Consider the following 20,392-nt stretch of genomic DNA (forward strand, 5'->3'; position numbering starts at 1 on the left):
CAGGGGGGCTCCATCTCATGACGATGAGAACGTGACCTGAGCCGAAATCAAGAGCCGGACACCTAACCAACCGAGCCACCCAGGCGCCCCAGCCCTCCCCTGTTTCATGGTTGGGGATTTCACTGCCTCCAAGCTTCATGAAAGATGGTATTTATGTTTATGTCTCATGCTCTTCCTTACTCAGGTAATTTCTGAAAGAGGTGTGGGAAATTTCAACTGTATTTCACCACGTCCAAAACAGATCCATTTTCAATCCTTTCTCCAGACTGTTCTTTTATTTTTTTTTAATGCTTATTTATAGTTGAAGGAGAGAGAGGCAGAGCATGAGCAGGGGAAGAGCAGAGAGAGAGGGAGACACAGAATCCGAAGCAGGCTCCAGGCTCTGAGCTGTCAGCACAGAGCCCAATGTGGGGCTGGAACTCACAAACTGTAAGATCATGACCTGAGCCAAAGTCAGACACTTAACCAACTGAGCCATCCAGGCGCCCAGGAAATTTTAATTTCCCCTCTGTTAGGATGATCACTGGTCGCCCAAACCAGAATACTGGAAGCAAAAGACAGTGACATAAATATGATGCCATTAATATGACTCATATTAATCCCTGAGGATTAACTCTAGGAAAGCAGGAGGTACCGTCACCCTACCTCAAGGGTGCTTGCCTTTTGATTATTGAGTTTGGAGTTTCTATTGCAGTCTTATTTTCAACTGGAGAACCTTGTTTCCCCCCTTCCCCCACCGTCCAGCTGTGTTAGAGTCCACTCACCCTCTGGAAAACACCACCCACCCATCCTCAGTCTAGACAGGAATTAGATGGGGTGGTTCAGGGTCCCTGTCCTTGGGCATATTGAAGATATTGCCGATTCTGTCACTAAACCAGAGGCTCACTTAGACGGGTGCCTGTGTCCTCTCGTCTCCCTGCACAGGTCCCTGCACATAAACTGTAATCCTAGGCAGGGATGGACAGCAGCTTTTCTTATCGTTCTTTCAGGAGCCAGGAATCCCACCCTCTACAGCCCCATCTCTTGTGAGGAAGTTTTAGATCCTGTTACCCACAGAATTAAACTCCCAGCCTTCTCTGCCTTGTTCCAGATTCAGGGTCCAGCAGTCCAATGGCTTCAGGCCAGCACCCCACTTTGGATTTCTTCCCTATTTCTAGTCCACGGAGATATGTTCAATGTCTTTGAGTCTGATTTTATGTTTAATTTTTGTTCTTTTTTTCTATCTATTTCTTTGCTATATTTAAGGGATGAACTTACAGTGCTATATTAAGTAGAAATATCTGTACGATTTCTACTTTGGGAAATGTTCCATTCGTAAATGTTAGGCCGCAAAGAAAAACCTTGAAAAATTCCAAAAATCAACACTCACACTGACCCAAAGCAATAAAATTATAAATTAACCACAACGTGATGTTATAAATCACTCAAGTCAGGGAAGAAAGAGGAAATAAACGCCAAAATTATAAACTCCCTTGAAATAAATTTCAACACGAGAGTTATTGAACAACGTTGGTTCACAGCATTTATCGCTCTCTGACATACTTTATGTTTTACATTTAAAAAAAAAATTGTCTGTCTTCCTCCAGCTAGAATGTATGCTCCCTGCAGGAAGACACTTTGTTTCTGTTTCGTTCATTGCTGTTCTGTTCGTTCTGTTCATCCCCAATGGTGGAAACACTCTGTTTACATAGCAAGCACTCAATAAATATTCGCGAGATGAATGAAGAGTTGAACAAAATTAATCTCACGTGTGCAAGACTGGTTCGACATTAGAGAATTTGTTAGTGTTGGCAGACAGCCCCTCCTTTCCTGCCCGTCACTCCCTTGCAGTGTATTCAATAAAGTTCTATCCCCGCAAAGAAAAGAAGAGGAGAGGAGAAGAGAAGAGAAGAGAAAAGAAAGGAAGAGAAAAGAAAAAAATTTGTTAGTGTTATTCTCTGTAGCAATACATTAAAGTGTTACAGCAAACGCTCGGCCCCCAGGAAGTGACAATGGACAAGCACTTGGGGAATCAGAAAAGTTTATTTCTCAGTGGTGCCGGCCCAGCAGAGTCACCTGCAAAGGCTAAGCACCCGGCTCAGGTTCTCCCGATCTTTTATACATATGTGCTTCCAGGCTGGGCAAGACTAGTATAGTCAAGCTTCTGGTTCCCAGCGGCTGGCTGATGCAAGCAAGGTTGCAAAAGCCAAAAGCATGCAAAGGGAGTATCTGACCTCAAACATCTGGTTGGCCCTTTTTATTTGCATTTATCAGCTTTCCTTCTCAAAGGGAGGAAAACTCTGGGTCCATAAACTATTTGGTAAAATTCAAGCATGATTTCTGTTTTCAAGAATGCTTAGGAAGCTGGGAATATAAGGAAGATTCCTAAACCAGATAGAAGATCTTGCGACCAGAAGCTTTCAGTAAACACAACACCCCATGGTGAAATATTAGAAATATTCCCATCAAAAATCAAGACAATCCATGGATACTTGGGTTTCTTCCATGTCTTGGCTATTGTAAATAATGGTGCTGTAAACACAGAGGTGCATGTATCCCTTTGAATTAGTATTCTTGTATTCATTGGATAAATACATAGTAATGCGATTGCTGAATGGATGGTAGGGTGGTTCTATTTCTAAATTTTTGAGGAATCTCCATTCTGTTTTCCACAGTGGCTGCACCAGTTTGCATTCCCACCAACAGTGCAAGAGGGTTCCTTTTTCTTCACATCCTTGCCAACACTTGCTTCTTGTGTTGTTGATCTTAACCATTCTGACAGGTGTGAGGTGATAACTCATTGTAGTTTTCATTTGCATTTCCCTGACGGTAAGTGATGATGAACATATTCTCATGTGTCTGTTGGCCATCTGGATGTCTTCTTTGGAGAAACGTCCATTCTTGCCTTCTGCTCATTTTTCAACTGGGTTATTTGTTTTTTGGGTGTTGAGTTTTGTCAGTTCTTTATATATTTTGGATACTAACCCTTTATCAAATATGTCATTTGCAAATATCTTCTCCCATTCCGTAGGTTGCCTTTTAATTTTGTTGATGGTTTCCTTCACTGTGCAGAAGCCCAAGATATGGAAGCAGCCCAAATGTCCATCCACAGATGAATGGATAAAGAAAATGTGGTATATATATATATATATATATATATATATATATATATATACAATGGAAATTATCCACCTTCCAAAAAAGAATGAAATCTTGCCATTTGCAATGAAATGGATGGAAGGAGCTAGAGAATACAATCATAAGCCAGTCAGTCAGAGAAAAACAAATACCGTATAATTTCACTCATCTGTGGAACTTAAGAAAAAACCAAATTAGCAAAGGGCTCAAACTCACAAACTGTGAGATCATGACCTGACCCAAATTTGTCCATTTAGCTGACTGAGCCACCCAGGCACCCCTGACTCTTGTTTTTTAATTTAGTGATTCATCACTTATATATAACACCCAGTGCCCATCATAACAAATGTTCTCCTTAATGCCCATCACCCATTTAGCCCATCCCCCACCCACCTCCTTCCATCGACCCTCAGTCTGTTCTCTATTGTTAAGAGTCTCTTATGGTTTGCTTCCCTCTCTCTCTCTCATTTTTTTTCCTTCTCATATGTGCATCTGTTTTCTCCCTTAAATTCCACATATGAGTGAAATCATAGGGTATTTGTCTTTCTCTGACTGACTTACTTCACTTAGCATAATACACTCTAATTCTATCCACATCACTGTAAATGGCAAGATTTCATTCTTTTTGATGGCTGAGTAATATTCCGTTGTGTGTGTGTATTTGTGTGTGTGTGAGTGTACACAATTTACAGACTTATTCATAGAGAACAGACTCTTCTTTACAGACTTTTAATTGTAGAGAACAAACTGTTGGTTACTAGAGGGGAGGGGAGCGGGGGGGGGGTAGGTGAAATAGGTGATGGGGATTAGGGAGTGCACTTGTCACAATGAGCACTGGGTGATGTATGGAATTGCTGAATTACTATGTTGTACACCTGAAACTAATATAACACCGTATGTTAACTAACTGGAATTAAAATTAAAACTTATATATATATATAGAGAGAGAGAGAGAAAGAGAGATATCATCTATCCATATCTATGATAGATATATCATATATATGATAGATATATCTATGATAGATCTATCATAGATATAGATAGATATCTCTTTATGTATAGATATCTATCTATCTATCTATATCTAGATATCTATCTATCTATATCTATGATAGATCTATCATATATATATAGATTATATATATATAGATGATATCTATGATAGATCTATCTTTCATAGATATAGATAGATATCTAGATATATGATAGATAGATGATATCTCTCTCTCTCTCTCTCTCTCTATATATATATATATATATATATGATATATATAACATATATGCTTGTCTGCATTAAAAAAAAGTCAAGGGACGCCTGGGTGCCTCACTCAGTTAAGCATCTGACTCTTGGTTTCGGTTCAGGTCATGATCTCAAGGTTTGTGAGTTTGAGCCCCACATTGGGCTCTGTACTGGCAGTGTGGAGCCTGCTTGGGACTCTCTTTCTTTCTGCCCCTCCTCTGCTTGTGCTCTTTCTCTCTGTCTCTCTCTCTCTCTCTCTGTCAAAAATAACCATTAAAACAAAGTCAAGACAAGAATGTCTGAAGTCTTTACAACTATCCCAAGAAGTCAAGAAGAAGTAAGTGGTGATAAAAATATGGTGGTAGGGAGGGGCTGGAGAAGACCCCTGACATGCTCTAGTGCAGCCCACCTAGCAGGCCGGGGGACACGGGTGGTCCATGTGCGGTGTGGTAGACGTAGGCACTGCCTTTCCCACAGGGAAGCTGCATCATGGAGATCCCCCTCCTCTTCACCCTTTGGCAGCCGGGGCCCTGGCACATGACTTGGACTTTGTCAAAGGATCTATCCACCCACAAGTCTAGAACACATGATGCAGAGTAAGGGAACAGTCCAAAGTTTGAAGGCTTCCTCATGATTCTGTAATCTACGCCCTTGTTGTCCCCCAAATTCCTTTTCCGCTTCAGACAGCCAGAGTGGATTTCTGTTGCTTGCAGTCAGGAACCTTAGCTGGTACACTGGGGTTTCCACATATATGGCCATTTTTCCAACTCAGGTGATGCCTAATATTGTACATTTCTTGTGGTAATCCACTCATGCATTTGTTCAAACAGCTCTGTTCCAGGGACTGAGACTACAGCAATGTTAGAAGTATCATCAGTGTTAAGAGCCCAAATGTCCATCGATGGATGAATGGGTAATGAAGATGTGGTATATATATACAATGGAGTATTACTTGGCAATCAAAAAGAACGAAATCTTGCCATTTGCAACCACGTGGATGGAACCAGAGGGTATTATGCTAAGCGAAATTTGTCAGTCAGAGAAAGACAAATACCATATGACTTTACTCATATGAGGAATTTAAGATACAAAACAGGTGAACATAAGGGAAGGGAAGAGAAGCAAAAATAATATAAAAACAGGGAGGGAGACAAAACATAAGAGACTCCTAACTACAGAGAACAAACTGAGGGTTACTGGAGGGGTTGATACATAGGGGATAAATCACCGGAATCTACTCCCGAAATCATTGCACAATATGCTAACTAACTTGGATGTAAACTAACCAATAAATAAATAAATAGATTAATTAATTAATTAATTAAAAATTTTTTTCAAAGTATCATCAGTGTTCCTCTAGCTTTTTGTGGGGAAAATCCATATTTCAGATTTTCCAATCTGTACTACCTGAACCCTTACTGAAATCAATCGAGTATTCAAAATATGGAACCAACAATCACAGCTGTAAGCACCTTAAGCATGTTAGCTCATGCTGAGGTGAACCAGTTGAATAGTGGGAAGAAGCTCTGGGTCTGGGTTCCATCCTTGGTGCTAGAAAATTCAGAGACCAGAGGGAATGTTTATATTGAGGGTTTTGCTGCCATCTAGAGGACTTGTCTAGTACTGAACTGTGTGCACCGAAATTCAGAGCCCCAACCTGGAGGCTGCTTTTTTTTTTTTTTTTACATTTATTTATTTTTGAGAGACGGAATGAGACAAAGCATGACTAGAGGAGGGGCAGAGAGAGGAGACACAGAATCTGAAGCAGGCTCCAGGCTCTGAGCTGTCGGCATAAAACCTCTGTTTTATAAGGCAATTAACTAAAACCTCAGATCTCAAATTCAATTCAGTTTCAAATACAAATACAATTTAACTACAGACTCAAAATTCATCTATTTAAAAACTATCCCTGAACTATTTGTTTACTTCCCAGTGAGATTTTGACCCACAGGGAAACACACATAGTGTGAGAAAATAGAGTGGAATTCAGAGCGTGCATCAGCTAGGTCAAGTCAAATCTTCCTTGATCTCTGGCACAATTCTAAAGGATCCTTCTTGGTCCTTTAAGCGTCCGACTTCAGCTCAGGTCGTGACCTCGCAGGTCATGGATTCAAGCCCTGTGTCGGGCTCTGTGCTGACAGCTCGGAGCCTGTGGCCTGAGATCAAGTGAAGAGTGACAAAGGCCTTGAATAGATATTTCTCCAAAGATACACAAATGGGCATTTAGCACACGAAAAGGTGCTCAGGGCACCTGGCTCGCTCAGCTCAGTTGGCAGGGCATGTGACTTTTGATCTTGGGTTGTAAGTTTGAGTCCCACATTGGGTGTAGAGATTACTTTAAAAAATAGTCTTAAAAAAAAAAAATGTTCAGGGGCACTGGGGTGGCTCAGTCCGTTAAGCGTCTGACTTCGGCTCAGGTCACGATCTCACCGTTCCAGAGTTCAAGCCCCATGTCGGGCTCTGGGCTGACCACTCAGAGCCTGGAGCCTGCTTCAGATTCTGTGTCTCCTTCTCTGTCTCTGCCCCTCCCCCACTCATGCTCTGTATCTCTCTCTCTCTCAAAAATAAACATTAAAAAAATTAAAAATAGGGGCACCTGGGTGGCGCAGTCGGTTAGGCGTCCGACTTCAGCCAGGTCACCATCTCGCGGTCCGTGGGTTTGAGCCCCGCGTCAGGCTCTGGGCTGATGGCTCGGAGCCTGGAGCCTGTTTCCGATTCTGTGTCTGCCTCTCTCTCTGCCCCTCCCCCGTTCATGCTCTGTCTCTCTCTGTCCCAAAAATAAATAAAAACGTTGAAAAAAAATTTATAATAAAAAAAAATTAAAAATAAATAAATAAATAAGATGTTCAACATCACTAGCTATGAGAAAAAGGCAAATGAAAGCCACAATGAGAAACCACTTCTCATAGCCATTAAGATGGCTATTGTTTTTTTAAAAATAAAACCAAAATCAGAAACGAACAAATGTTGATGAGAAACTGGAAGCTTTGTGCATGGCTGGTGGGAATGTAAATTGGTGGAGGCATTGTGGAAAATAGTTTGGCATTTCCTTAAAAAAACGGACATAGAATTACCACATGATTCAGCAACTGCACTCCTAAGTATATATCCCCAAAATATCAAAAGTAAGGACCTAACCAATGTTATCTATCAATGTTCATAGCAGTATTATTCCCAGTAGCCAAAAAGTCGAAACAACCCAAAGATGAACAAAAAGTGATGTCTACATACAATGGAATATTATTCGGCCTTTAAAAAAGAATACAATTCTGACATGCTACAACAGGAATGAATCACCAAGTGAAATAAGCCAGTCACAAAAGGACAAACATTATACAATTCCATTGATATGAGATACCTACAACAGTCAAATTCAGAAAGACAGAAAGTGAAGTAGCCAAGGGGGAGGGGGAGGAGGAACGGGGAGTCAGTGTTTAACGGGTACCGAGTTTCAGTTTGGGAAGATGAAAACGTTCTAGAGCTGGATGGTGATAATGGTTGCATAACAGCATGAACGTGCTAAATGCCACTGGGTTATACACTGAAAAATGGTTAAAATGGTAAATTTTATGTTATGTGTATTTTACCACACACACACACACACACACACACACACACACACACACATAACAGCCTCAGTCCACATACTGTGGTATTTCCACAGATAGAAGGAAGCTTTGGAGGGGTGATGAAGGTGCGTGGAGCCCGCTCCCAGACTTGAGATCAAAGGAAACCCAAGGGATTGAAGGACCCTCAGAAGTCAGTTAACTTGGGCTTCTCATGTTGCAGAATCAAGTGTGAGATGCGGTGAGAGGAGAGGACTTTGCTCAGTCCTGTGGTTTCCAGGCCACCAGAAATACAAATATATCTGTACTTCCTGACTTCTGAACACGGACTATAAACCGTAAAAGAAGTGTGAAGTCTTCCTATTTAAACCTTTTCTTCCAAATCTCCCCATACACTTGATTTTTAGCTGGCGATGAAACTGAGGAACAAACAGGAAGAACGTGCAAATAGAAAACCTGACAACAGGCCCCAGGTCTAAGTGGATGACTTTTTATATGAAGGAACATTCATGTGTGTGACTTTAGATGCGTATATACCTTAAAGCCATGACAGTAATAAAAACATTTCTAGGGGTGCCCGGGTGGCTCAGTTGGTTGGTCATCTGACTTCAGCTCTGGTCATGATCTCAGGTCATGATCTCAAGCCCTTCATAAGGCTCTGTGCTGACAGCTTGGAGCCTGGAACTTGCTTCGGATTCTGTGTCTTGCTCTCTCTCTGCCCTTCCCCCGCTCACACACACACACACACACACACACACACACACTCTCTCTCTCTCTCTCTCTCTCTCTCTCTCTCTCTCAAAAATAAATGAAGAAAACATTGGGGGGAAAAAAACATTTCTAGGTCTGGGCGCCTGGGTGGCTCAGTCAGTTGAGCATCCAACTTTGGCTCGGGTCATGATCTCATAGTTTGTGAGTTTGAGCCCCTCATCAGGCTCTCTGCTGTCAGTGCAGGGCCCACTTTGAATCCTATGTCCCCCCCACCCCCGCCTTCTCTGCCCTTCCCCCACTTGTGCTCTCTCTCTCTCAAAAATAAACATTAAAATTTTTTTTTCTATGTCTACAGGTGGAATTAAATGAATGATATCAAGAGCACGCTCTAAAGTTGCACAAACAAGTTGTGTCTTTCCACAGTGACAGCTTTATGCAGTCCTAAAGCAAGGTAATGTAATTGTCAAGGGGGTTCAGGATTCCAAACTCAGTGACATCGCACCATGTAATTAACTCAGCTTCTTATACAGCACGAAAAGCAGAACATAAGACAAGTCACGCGACAAACAAGATAACGGAGGGGCTAACAGACCAAACTTGAAGTCAGTCTGTGGGCGCACAATGGAGATAAGCCTCTGGCCGGTCTGGGTCAGCTCCTGGCTCTTACTGCCCATCACACTCCAGCAAGGAAGGATCTTGGTTCTGTTCGGAGGTCCTTGGGCAGCCACTGCTTTCTTTTTAAGTGGTAAGACACAGAGGGGTCATGTCTGAAGCATCTGACAGTTTGCTGCAAAAATCCTCCCTTTTTAAAGGGATTTAATCAGGCTTGGGCCCCTGCAGACCTCAGGGGTATCAGCTGATGCTGGTTTCTGCAACCCTGTAGCTGTACTGCCCTTAACTGCTTGTCTCACTGCTTGATACAGGCCTCTGCTTGACACGAGTGACTCCCTTGTTCTCTACATTTGGAATCAGACAGATGCATTTTATTTTAATTTAAAAAAAATTCACGGGGACGCTTGGTTGGCTCTGTTGGCTAAGCGTCCGGACTTCAGCTCAGGTCATGATCTCGCAGTTTGTGAGTTCAAGCCCCGCATCAGTCTCTGTGCTGACAGGTTGGAGCCTGGAGACTGCTTAGATTCTGTGTCTTTCTTCCTCCCCTGCTTGCACTCACTCTCTCTCTCTCTCTCTCTTTCAAAAATAAATAAAGATTTTTTTCTAAATGTTTAAATATTTTTTCAGATGTATTTTAAATCTGAGCTCTGCCACTGAAGCAGAAACTGTTAGTTGCCCCTAATATCCATCCTTCCTTCTGATATAGAACTAGATAGACCCTCCTATTCTATTAAATGTTTTGTTGGGAGAGGGGCGCCTGGGTGGCGCAGTCGGTTAAGCGTCCGACTTCAACCAGGTCACGATCTCACGGTCTATGAGTTCGAGCCCCGCGTCGGGCTCTGGGCTGATGGCTCAGAGCCTGGAGCCTGTTTCCGATTCTGTGTCTCCCTCTCTCTCTGCCCCTCCCCCGTTCATGCTCTGTCTCTCTCTGTCCCAAAAATAAATAAAAACGTTGAAAAAAAAAAATTTAAAAAAAAAAAAAAATGTTTTGTTGGGAGAGAGATGGCGCTAGTGAGAGAGAAAGAGAGCTCTAGAGAATCCCACAAGGGACAGAGAGAGAGAAGCAGGGCTCATCCAGGGCTCGTGTTTTACCCGAAGCGGGGCTCATGCTCACCCCACGCGAGACTCTTGCATGTGAAGCTTGAGCTCGCGAAGCGTGTGATCATGACCTGAGCCGAAGTCAGATGTTTAACAACTGAGCCACCCAGGCATCCTAAATTTATTTTTTCCAAAGGAACAAGACTCTGGGTCCAACATACACCGTTCAACACATAGCCCTGCTTTGCTGTGAGCCCATCAAAACACGGCTTCATCTAAATGTCACCACAGCCCCACCCTTCACTGGCATCCTAGGAAAATTCTATCCTACCCTTTGTTTGCTGAATCATCCCTGCGGGTGCTGAGGCCCTTCTCAAGCTGTGTCCTGCTACCTCTGGGAGCAAAGTGTTGGCAACCATAGGTGCTGTAACAGCAATGGTAGAGGGACAAGGGAGACACCGTGGCAGAAACATAGGCCTCTGAGTGGGGGCTGGCAAACTTTTACCGTAAAGGGCCCGAGAGCAAACATTTTAGGCTTTGAGGGCCAGATGGACTCTTCTGTGACTCTGCTCAACTTCACTCTGTGCTGCGAAAACAGCCATGGAGAATATGTAAATAATGAGCGTGGCTGTGTTCCAATAAAACTTTATTTACAAAAATAGGCAAAGAATGGACTGGATCTGCCCCAGGATTCCTGGTTAGCCAACTCCTGCTTTGGAGTCACCCAGATCTGAGTTAGAATTCTGACTCTGTGACTGATTATCGATAGAAGCCCGGCAAGGCTTTCCTGAGCCCCAACGGCTCCATCTGTAAAATCAGAATAACGATACCTGACCCCCCCCCCAAAGGTGTTAAAAAGGCTCTGAGATAACACATAAAGGGTGCTTTGCCCATAATAGGTATCAATAATAAGTAGATGTACTGCTACAAGTATGACAATTTAGAACCAGTTAAGTCTGCAAGGGCTAGATTAGTCAGGGAGGACTTCCTGTAGGAAGTCTTCTGGAGCTGAGTCCTGAAGAAAAGGCAGGAGATGGAGAGAAGAGCCAGAAGGGCACTCGACACTCGAGGATTATTATTAGTGCAAATGGTGGCCTGGTCACACTTACTCCCCTCTCCCTCAGACCCTATGAATACAGAGTCTTCAGGTCTCTGTCTCCTCTGTTACAGAGCACTTCTCAAGGCCAGCAACAGAGTCTAATCTTCCATGCATCTGCCCCAGGGCCTAGAACAGGGGCGAGACCGTCAATATAAATAACCAAAGCTAAGAAATAATTCCAGCAATAATGGCAATAGCAATTACTATCTATTGAATGATTTCTGCAGGCCTAACTCTGTTCTAGACGCTTCGAATATATTATTTTTAAGTGTACAAACTGAGGGCTGCTGGAGGGGGGTAGGGTAGGGGGATTGGTAGGGGGATGGGCTAAATGGGCGATGGGATTGAGGAGGGCGCTTGTTGGGATGAACACTGGGTGTTCTATGTAGGCGATGAATCACTAGATTCTACTCCTGAAATCATTATTACATGATGTTAACTAACTTGGATTTAAATAAAATTTAAAAATTGAAAAAAAAACATAGAGGTACAACTGCCCTCTAAAACAGGTGATATTGTCATTTTACAGATGCCACCCATCAAGGGTAAATAATTTACCCAAGGACAAATACTGGGTTGGGATAGGTCTCCAGAGCACTAATGTTCTCAAACCTACATTCTTTCTGGACCTCGAGATCATGACCCGAACCGAAGTCAGACCGCTTAACCGACTGAGCCACTCAGGCGCCCCCAAACTTACATTCTTTCTGGTATGAGGTGCCATCTTTTAAGAACAGACATGTCATGGACACTTAGAAGATGTTTAAGGAGTGGTGACCACAGTAATCTGGATTCTGTCTCCCCTGCCCATCCAAAGGTTGTCACTATAAAGAGATGGGCTCACCTTGCTCTGCCATGGACAGTGAGGAAAGACTAGACAAAAAGTGCCTTTTGATCCCTTTATGCACAGACCCCACCCCCACCCCCTAAACAAGACCTTCCTCTTTCTAGAACATGGGCCTCATTTTCCCTCTTCTTACCTTGCCTTGGGATTATGGTGCAGCTCTGGTCTTTCCAGCTTCCTGGTGGTATAATTAGCTGATGTGGTTCCAGCAGTCTGTGCGAAGTGGGATTACACAAGTCTGAGGGGCTATCGTCATATCCGACTATCTGCATAGCTGACTGTTGCCTGACACAGCGAGGGCAAGGTTCAGCTTCTCTGGACATTCAGCTGTTACCAAAAGAAGTCTTACATACGTTTGTACCAAAATACAACTATAGGCTTGGATAGACTTCTGGATAGAAAATTCATCCTTGAGCATCTCAGTTTGACAAACCCCACTGCAGGTGGAGTCTATCTCCGGTCTCATGGGGTTTTTGTGGCTTTGCTTGACCTGAAAACAAAAGTTCTCAGGGCACTTGGGTGGCTCGTTCGGTTAAGCCTCCCACTCCTGATTTCAGCTCAGGTCATGATCTCATGGTTGTGAGTTCAAGCCTCACATCAGGCTCTGCACTGACAGTGTGGAGCCTGCTTGGGATTCTCCCTCCCTCTCTCTCTGCCCCTCCCCCAATCACGATGTCTCTGTCTCTCTCAAAATGAATAAATAAACTTGAAAAAAAAAGAAAAAAAAACTCCCTGGAGGTGTCCTGCATTTCTGCATTCGGACCCACGTATCACACTTGTTTCTAACTTTTTTTAAATTTATTTTGAGAGACAGAGTGCAAGTGGGGAAGGAACAGAGAGGGAGAGAGAGAATCCCAAGCAGGCTCTGCACTGCCCAATGTGGGACTTGATCCCGTGAACTATGAGATCATGACCTGAGCCGAAATCAAGAGTTGGATGTTCAACTGACTGAGCCATCCAGGCGCCCCTGTTTCTAACTCTTTTAAGTCAGGACAAAGAGAGGGAGTTTAAGTCAGAAAACCGGGAACTGAAAACCTCTCAGTTACTTCCATTCTCAAAAAAACACACCCATGTGAAATCTGGTTATCACTTCCAAATCACAGGACCCATTAAATTTACTAGACCAGATCTCGATGCAGCGTGGTGTAAAGAAAAGGGGGGCTCTGGGGCGCCTGGGTGGCGCAGTCGGTTAAGCGTCCGACTTCAGCCAGGTCACGATCTCGCGGTCCATGAGTTTGAGCCCCGCGTCGGGCTCTGGGCTGATGGCTCAGAGCCTGGAGCCTGTTTCCGATTCTGTGTCTCCCTCTCTCTCTGCCCCTCCCCCATTCATGCTCTGTCTCTCTCTGTCCCAAAAATAATTAAACGTTGAAAAAAAAAATTAAAAAAAAAAAAAAAAGAAAAGGGGGGCTTTGGACGCAGACAGAACCACGTTCCCATCCTTGGCTCTGCCTTTTTATTCACTAAAAGATCTTTGGCAGTTCATTTCATCTCTCTGATGACAAGTTTTTCATTTGCAGAATGAGGCAAATAATAATACCTAACATCCCAGGCTGTCGTGAGGATTAAACACAACACTACTTGACGAAATGAAAAGTCCCTAGGACAACAGCTGGCATACAGTCTGCACTCAACAAACGTGAGTCTCTTGTCTCTATCTTTTTATGTAGATACCGAGCATATAGGAATAGATCCTTATAAATAACAGTATCTGGGGGAAACGTCATCCAAATTTATTTGATGACTGTGGGTAGACAGGCAATCAAAGGACAGGCGCAAGAGGATTGATTATAAAGGTTCAGGCTCACTTGTCTCCTTTTGAGGGTCAGGGAAACAAAACAATTTTAAGTTAAACATCAGTCTCTACATACTAGTCATCAGAATCACCAAGACTGATATTACATCAGAGCCTATGTGAAACTCTTCCTCATCTGCAAAATGAGAGCTCTTATGGCGATTAAGTCTTTCAAAAGGTATGTCCAGTGGGTGCTCAAAAATGCTAGCTGAAATTATCACCATGGTGGTAATGATTGTTACTATTATTACACCATGAGAGGCTTCAGTTTTCGGATCCTCAGGCTATGGGGACTTGTGTGAGGCCCTCGCCAAGATCCCTTCTAACTTTGTTTCGTTTCTTTACAGCCGTCACTCCCAGCAGCACATTAAAGATATGGGCAGTCCGAACCTGAGGCCCTACAGATGCCCTAGAATCCCTGCAACTTTGTGACCCTTATAAACACATTCCTTTGGCTTCACTCCTGGACACTCTGAACTTGCAGGTGTGGAGTCGGGGTGGAGCACGTATGTTCGCCCACTGTTTCCCACTCCTCTCTTGGGTCACTCCAGACCCTCTTGGTCTCGTGTGGCTCTGGTTCCAGCTCTGCATGGGCTCTAGACAACTTCACACAGGGGTAATCTGACGGTACCTCCCTTCTTGCCCCTACTGTGCCTCTCTCCTCTGCCCCAGGGCTTCCATATTGACAATGCCTGGGGGCTGTATGCACAGCCCTGAGGTGCCAGAGAGTTAAGCCCTGTGGAGTGAATCATCGGTCAATGGGAGATGAGAGCTGGTGGGTGCATTTATACAGGTTCTTGGGCACAACCCTACAGACCCAGCAGTGCTTCCCACTTGGTAGCAGCCCACTCAATAACACCATCTCACATTGACTCCCCTCTGTCCCTGATTCACTCCCCTTGTTCTTCACTCCTGCTCCCTGGGCATGTGCTCCTTGACATAGTCCTGCTGTGAGCCCTCTGCCCTCAGCTCTGCATCCTGGGGAACCTAGGCTAAACCTTACTGGGTGATTGAGATTTGGGAGTTATTCACCAGCATGATGGCAATAAAAACACTATGAGTAGTGGTGAGTGGAGATGCAAATAATCCCGTGCAAGCAGAGGGGAACCTCATCCATCACAATTACTCAGGCTTTTGCCTCTCGTTGAAATGAAGTTTAGTGATAGGTCTGCCTTCTGGTTGAAAACTGCCAATTCCAGTCACACTGTGAAAAGCCACAGGGCCTCTTTGGCAGCTTCCAAGAAGCAGGTGCAGGACAGACCTCGCCAAAGAGCAGGCCCAGGATCTAACTGTAAAAGTGGCAGAGTTGGGGCACCTGGGTGACTCAGTGGGCTAAGCATCCAACTTTTGATTGATCTCGGCTCAGGTCATGATCTCATGGTTGGTGAGATCGAGCCCCACGTCGGGCTCTGTGCTGACAGCGAGGAGCTTGCTTGGGATTCTCTCTCTCCCCCTCTCTCTCTCAAAATAAATAAATAATTTTCAGTTAAATAAATAAAATAAAAAAGTAGCAGAGTTGAAAAACAGAATGCATAGGCACACCTGGGTGGCTCAGTCAGTTAAGCCTCTGACTTTGACTCAGGTCATGATCTCATGGTCTGTGGGTTTGAGCCCTGCATCGGGCTCTGTGCTGGCAGCTCAGAGCCTGGAGCCTGCTTCAGATTCTGTGTCTCCCTTTCTCTCTGCCCCTCCCCACTCATTCTCATTCTCTCTCTCTCTCTCAAAATAAATATGAAAAAAAAGAAAAAGAGAATGCATCATCTTGATGGCCTCCCAGTTATAGTCTGAGTGTGAAGGATAAGAGTGGAATCTGAGCTGTGAAATGATGATGTTTGAGTAGATTCGCCTGAGAAGCTTGAACCTGGAAACACCTCAAACCTCCTTCTCTCAGAGGAGACTATACCGCAACCTCTGCTGAGGCAGAAGCCCTGTAAGATGCCACATGTCCTACTGAAGATTCACCCCTCTGCTCTTGACTCTTTCAAAGTAAGTAACCAAAGTCAGCTCTCTGTATCCTAGACAAGAAAAAGTCTCTGCTCTGGGAGAAAATAGTACACGTACCATAGGGCTTGCGGGCCCTGGCCACAACATATGGGAAGAACCCAGGGGGCTTGTGGGAGAGCAGATTTGAAGCTGTTTTATTGGGGAAGAGGTGAAAGATATGCCTGGGCAAGGGGAGTATCCCCCACTTGGGGGCCTTTCATCCACAAGTCAAGATCCAGAGCTGTGGACACGATACCTAAAGCTAGTCCTAATTGACTGTTGGGATGCAACTTGGCCTAGAGAAATGAAAAGGATATTACCAGAACTTCCTTGACACAGCATCAAGGAAAGGTCAAAAGGATTATAGAAGTATGGACATTGGAACTGATTCACTGTGTAAGACCTAAGAACCCATCAGAGGACACCGCTTTTATTAAGGCCACCAGCAACTCTGAGACACCCAACGGTGACCATCCTCTCTCGGCTAGTGTGGACAGTGAGAGGTCAAGAGGCCAGGTGACTGCATTTAAATATCAAAGGAAAGTGAGTGTAATTATTGTGTTGGAAAGCAAAGCTGAACCAGCCCTCAAGGTTCCTTGACCCACAGGGATCTGGAGAAATGGCTAACAGATCATAGTATTACTAGAGGGGTGAAAGATGCAGACAACTGAGCACAGCATGCTTCTTTATATAATTAAAAAGAAATCAAGAACTCATGAGCAGAAGGCTAATGTCAGCTGCCATAATGGAAACCACATTCCTTCTCAAGTTCCCAAGTGAACGTTAGCTCACAGGCCCAGAGCTCAGTGTTTGAAAGGGAAGCCAGGTCCCCTTAAGGACGGACTGTGCAATACCACCATAAATCTCTATGGTAAAATTTTCCCCAATCATTCTCCTAGGGAGACTTGAGGTCATATGCCAGGGTAACTACGCACCACGGTAAAAAGAATACCCAGATCTGAGATAAGACTGATTGGAACCAGGAGACATCACATGCTCCTGTGCCTAAAATGAAGGCTAATCGAGTCCAGGCTCAAATCTAGCTGACAATGGGCCCAGTGAGTCTTCAGACCCGCTCAGTGGTTATTTCCTCAGCCCCAAAGTAGGAATTGTGTTAATGCAGTAGACACTGTTGGTACCTGGCCCACATCCCCTGGGCACTTAACTATTTCTGTGCGCTGTAATCAGATAGCTTCCTACTGCAAGCATTGGTGAGTCTTTGGCTGTGGTCTTTTGGCTGGCTTATACAGGGAGCAGGTTGGGTTTTCCAGAGAGAGAATCTCAGGTCAGAGAGGTGGGGATGTCAGAATGCATTAAGCCATTCCAGAGGATCCACTGGCTGACTATATTTCCTAAGAGGCCCCAGAGGTCACCCCCCCCTCTGTAAAACAAGGATTGAATTCATGAGAAGGCTACTGTTACTGGATTATTGAGGACCTGAATGGTGGCCCAGGACTTACAGTAGGAGATGCTGTTATAGAATTGGATTCCTTAGTGTCAATGGTCACGACAGGATTCCAAAATAGCAGAGCCCATGTGACAGCCCTAAGTTGTCAGAGACATGATAGATATAATTTCCACACAGGTGGGAAAGGTACCAAGAGTGCATTGACCCACAGGGATAAGTGGGAATGGCTAATGATGATTATGTTCTTGGAATGAATAGATGGGCAGTGTTATGGACTGAATGCTTGTGTCCAAAATTTATATGTTGAAATCCTAACCTGCTGATCTTATTACGAGGTAGGGCCTTTGGGGGGTGATTATTAGGTCATCAGAGAGCCCTCATGAGTAGGACGAATGCCCTTATAAAAGAGACCCCAGAGAGTTTTCTTGTGCCCTCTGCCTTCTGAGGACGAAGAGAGAAGATGACCGTCTATGCACCAGGCTATCAGCAGACACAGAATCTACCAGTGCCCTGATTTTGTACTCTCCAGTATCCAGAACTATGAGAAATAAATGTTTGCTGTTCAAGTCACCCAGTCTGTGGTATTTTTGTTATCGCGGCCTGAAGGGACTAAGACAGGCAGCAAACAAGGGTATTATGAGGCTCATATAATCAAAAGATCAAGATTAGATATCAGAAGGCTGATGTCACTACCATGATGGAAAAGTCATGATCTTTCTTCAGTTTCCAAACCTGAGACAGTTCTAAGATCTGAGCCCAGCAAGAAAAAAGGAGGCTAGGGGCACCTGGGTGGCTCAGTTGGTTGAGTGTCCAACTTCGGCTCAGGTCATGATCTCACGGCTCGTGGGTTCAAGCCTCATGTCGGGCTCTGTGCTGACAGCTCAGAGCCTGGAGCCTGCTTCGGATTCTGTGTCTCCCTCTCGCGCTGTGCCCCGCCCTCACTCATGCTCTGTCTCTCCTTCTCTCAAGAATAAATAAAACATTGAAAAAAAATTAAAAAAAAAAATGAGGCCAAATCTTCTTCAGAAACCCTGAAATGTCACAACAAATATATATAGTAGCTATTCTCTCAATCCTTTCTCCAAATAGGCCTTTAGTCATTTCTGAGGCATAATCAATACAGATTTTCCTAGAATTTGGCAGAATCTTCACATTGGCTCCCTGACCTATTGAGTTAGAATCACTAATTTTTTTTTTTTTTTAAGGAGTAAAAAAGGCCAACTGGAAGCTCCTGAAACTATTCCTAATCTCTGGCCAAGACAATAAATCAAGCCACATGGCATTCTGGGTAGAATGACAGATTACAGCTTCCCAGAAAGATGCGAGAACGATTGTGGTTCCCATTCTACTTTCCGTCTCATTCATGGGCGTATGGCCCTGCAAAACCCAGATGGATCATAGTGGATGGTGATGGACTACTGTAAATTTAACCAAGATGTAGCCCTAACGTTAGTTGCCATTCCAGACTCACACAGCCTCTGACAATTAGGATGTGGCTATTGATTGAGCAAATACATTGTCTTCAAATTCCATTAAGAAGGAGGCTGTAAAGCAATTTGCATTCACCTGGGATGGAGAATAGCACAAATCCAGTCTTGTCCAGTCCTTGTTCATTCTACTGATCTCAGTGCACTGGTCACTGTGCTCCAGTAAAATAGAACTGAAAAAGACAGGGATTTATTTATTTATTTATTTATTTATTTATTTATTTATTTATGATGTTTATATGTTTATTTATTTTTGAGAGGCAGAGCGCGAGCAGGGGAGGGGCAGAGAGAGAGGGAGACACAGAATCTGAAGCAGGCTCCAGGCTCTGAGCTGTCAGCACAGAGCCCGACGTGGGGCTCGAACCCACAAACCGTGAGATCATGACCTGAGCCAGAGTCAGACGCTTAACCGACTGAGACATCCAGGTACCCCAAGAGATTTATTTTTTAGAAACGATTGGCGCCTGTGATTTAGGAGGTTGAGAAGTTCTACAATCTGCCATCTGCAAGCTGGACACCCAGGAAAGCCAGGGATATAATTTAGTCCAAGTCCAAGGGGCTGAGAACCAGGAGAGCTGATAGCGCAAACCCCAGTCTGAGAGCAGGAGACCATGCGATGGGATGTCCAAGCTCAAGCTGTGAGGCAGGAAAACAGGGGCTAAATTCCTCCTTCCCCACCTTTTGTTCTATTCAGTCCCTCAGCAATCGTATGATGCCCACCCACACCGGAGCAGGCAATCTACTTTGCTGAGTCTACCAACGCAAATACTAATCTCATTCAGAAACACTCTCACAGACACACCCAGAAACAATGCTTGCTTTGGGCATCTCGTGGCCAGTCAAGTCGACACATAAAACTAACCATCACACTCAGTATCAAAATAGTCTAAGCAGTGCTGCTCAAGAGAGATATAACATGAGTCACATATGTAATTTTAGTTACCTCACTGAAAAAAAGTCAAAGAGCAACAAATGAAATTAATAATATATGTATTTAGTTAGCAAAACGTATCTAAAATATTATCATTATGGGGACGCCTGGGTGGCTCAGTCAGTTGAGTGTCTGACTCTTGATTTTAACTCAGGTCATGAGCTCACAGTTCATGGTTTTGAGCCCCGTGATGGGCTCTGCACTGATGGTGTGGAGCCTGCTTGGTATTCTCTCTCCCCCCTCTCTTGCTCTCTCTCTCTCAAAATAAATAAACATTAAAAAAAATAGATCATCAAAAATATTGATGATGTAATCAATGTAATATATAGTCAATATAGCGGCATCTGGGTGGCTCAGTAGGTTGAGCATCCAACTCTTGATTTTGACTCAGGTCATGATTCCAAGGTTGTGGAATCAACCTTGTCAGGCTCCATACTGAGCTTGGAGCTTGCTTGGGATTCTCTCTTTCTCTCCCTCAGCACTTCTCCCCTGCTTGCATGCTCGCTCTCTATCTCTCAAAAATATTAAATAAATATGTAATCAACACAAGAATATTAATAAGAT

The 20,392-nt window shown here is 44.0% G+C and overlaps 1 long non-coding RNA gene across 1 annotated transcript; it reads left to right on the top strand.

Moving 5' to 3' along the window:
- Nucleotides 1–98: 98 nt before the first annotated feature.
- LOC112857140 (uncharacterized) lies at nt 99–17,976 on the top strand. Its single transcript, XR_003223299.2, has 5 exons — nt 99–184; nt 8,990–9,379; nt 13,745–13,863; nt 14,367–14,503; nt 15,763–17,976. It is a non-coding gene; the product is annotated as an uncharacterized LOC112857140 (long non-coding RNA).
- Nucleotides 17,977–20,392: the final 2,416 nt, after the last annotated feature.

This window comes from Puma concolor, chromosome E1 (genome assembly GCF_028749965.1).
Source record: "Puma concolor isolate L17-30 chromosome E1, mPumCon1.1.hap2, whole genome shotgun sequence".
Taxonomy (NCBI): Eukaryota; Metazoa; Chordata; class Mammalia; order Carnivora; family Felidae; genus Puma; species Puma concolor.